The sequence below is a fragment of the Bombina bombina genome, chromosome 4 (genome assembly GCF_027579735.1).
Source record: "Bombina bombina isolate aBomBom1 chromosome 4, aBomBom1.pri, whole genome shotgun sequence".
Lineage (NCBI taxonomy): Eukaryota > Metazoa > Chordata > Amphibia > Anura > Bombinatoridae > Bombina > Bombina bombina.
In genome coordinates, this window is record NC_069502.1 from 80,816,366 (window position 1) to 80,819,350 (window position 2,985).

The following is a 2,985-nucleotide window of genomic DNA, read 5'->3' on the forward strand; positions in this document are numbered from 1 at the left end:
AAACTTTTAAGCAAGACTTTAAACAAAGTTTTAAGCAATACTCGACATTTCGATATCCTCCACATTAGATCTACTTGATTATCATTAGAAAGCTTAGTGAAAGAAGCATCTAATGGTTGTTTATCAACAATGAATGCATCAGATTTTGTCTATTTTTTAATATAAATATATATATAAAAAAAAAAAATTATATATATATTTTTTTTTACCTGAATAGTACAAGAAAACTAAAACCAAATCATGCTCAAACATAGTTTACTAGTAACCAAAATCTGTGACCAAATATACCAATATGCAGTTATTAATATATAGTGGGCTTATTCATGAATTATATTTTTATGAAATCTTAATTATGTCTCGGTTCCTTAAAAGGGATTATGTTGTATTAGCTTAAACAAAGAAAGGTGTATCTAAATACAAAATCCTCCTACAAATTAGTTCAACATTATCTTAAAGTCATAATATATACATGTACCAACAAAGATATTTCGGATATACACTATTTTGATACTACACTAAATTCAGAAGGGAATTACTCTACAAAATAGCTAATATCCCGTTCCTTATTTAATCTCAGCGGTACCCTAGTATCCAATTTCCAGATCCAGTATAATTCCTTTCTAGACAAGATCTTATATCTATTACCACCTCTGAATGGCTTTCTTGCTATGTCAATGACTGGCAGTAAATTTAGACTCATTCATAAAGTGCAAACAATTAAAATGTCGTGCTACACTTGAGTCTTTGTTATAATTCTTTATCTCTTTTGTGCTCACATATTCTTGACGGTAGGCAATGTGTTGTTTGTCCTACATATTGTTGATAACAAATTACACATTCTATAAGATAAACTACAAAACTTGTGCTGCAATTGGCATAATGCTCAATTTTGAAATTTTCTTTCGTTGTAAAGCTCTTAAAATCAACAGCTGATGAGGTTACTTCACAAGTTGCACAATTCCTGGACAGGCACTTATAGGTTCCCCTTTTAGATAACCAATTACTTTCTGCTCTTCTTGAACTGCTGTTAATCATACTTAGGGAAAGCCTGTTAGCCAGGGTAGGCCCTTTTTTGGAAACAAATTTGACTTTATCCACCACATCTGACAGCATCTCATCTCCCTTCAAAATGGGTAAATTATTTTGAATGATTTTACACAAATCGTATTGTAATGAGAATTCCATTGAAAAAAGTATTGTTTCTTATTAAATGTGCATTTTTTTTGATTCACAATCATTAGTTGGCAGTGGGCTACTTTTGACATCAAATGCTTGTCATACCCCCTAGCACTTTATCTATGTTTATGTGCTTGAAGATCAAATAACTCATCCGAGTTAGTATTTCTTCTCAGTCTTAAAAGTGGACTTAGTATTGATTTGATCAAGTGTTTGGTGTGACATGACTTGTCATGAAGAATTGTTACCTGCCTTTACCTTTCTATATCTATCTGTAAAAGTCATATTAGATTCAACTGAACCAACTAACGTTAGATCCAGGAACTGGATCTTCACATTCTGCACTTCTCCCGTGAACCTTAGCCCTAAATTATTATCATTTGCAAAGTTTAGAAAATCCTCAGACAAATTCACCCTTCGTCACAAAAATGAGGTCATCAATAAACCTCATGTACATGCAGATATTATCAATAAATGGATGCAGAGTTCCCACCACCCCACAAACAAATTAGCAAAAGAGGGGGCAAAGTTTTCCCCCATTGCTGTACCACAAGTCTGTAGGTAGTACTCTCCATCAAACATGAAATAGCTGTGGGATAGTAGTAACTCGACAGTCTCGCACAGAAACAGCTTAAACTCATCAGAATAATTGGTGCGAGCATTAAGAAAAAATGCAATTGCTTGAATGCCTAAACGATGGGGAATACATGAATATAACACCGCATCTATCACCACCCACATGTTATCTTCTTGCCATTTCATCTCTTTGAGGATAGATATCAAGTGACTTGAATCTCTCAGGTAACTACTGAGACCTTAAACCAACGGTTGTACCCAACCCAATCAGATAAAGGTTCAAACAATGAGCCTATCCCAGAGATGATTGGGCGCCCTGGTGGACTCACTGACTCTTTGTGCATTTTAGGTAAATGGTGAAAGACCGGTGTCATAGGATATTCAGGAATTAGGGACGACGCTTCATCCCTTGTCATACAGTTGTATGCAAAAGTTTAGGCACCCCTAACAATTTCCATGATTTTCATTTATAAATTATTGGGTGTTTGGATCAGCAATTTCATTTTGATCTATCAAATAACTGATGGACACAGTAATATTTCAGTAGTGAAATGAGGTTTATTGGATTAACAGAAAATGTGCAATATGCATCCAAACAAAATTAGACAGGTGCATCAATTTGGGCACCCCAACAGACATATTGCATCAATATTTAGTAGAGCCTCCTTCAGCAGAAATAACAGCCTCTAGACGCTTCCTATAGCCTGTAATGAGTGTCTGGATTCTGGATGAAGGTATTTTGGACCATTCCTCCTTGCAAAACATCTCCCAGTTCAGTTAGGTTTGATGATTGCCAAGCATGGACAGCCCGCTTCAAATCACCCCACAGATTTTCAATGATATTCAGTTCTGTGGACTGGGATGGCCAATTGTACTTGTCCCTTTGCATACAGTACATGCCAGAGTAGATTTTGCGCAGTGTTTTGGGTTGTTGTCTTGTTGCAATATCCAGCCCCGGCGTAACTTCAACTTTGTGACCGATTCCTCAACATTATTCTCAAGTATCTGCTGATATTGAGTGAAATCCATGTGACCCTCAACTTTAACATGATTCCCAGTACCGGCACTGGCCACACAGCCCCACAGCATGATGGAGCATCCACCAAATTTTACTGTGGCTAGCAAGTGTTTGTATTGGAATGCTGTGTTCTTTTGCTGCCATGCATAACGCCCCTTGTTATGACCAAATAACTCAATCTTTGTTTCATCAGTCCACAGCACCTTCTTCCAAAA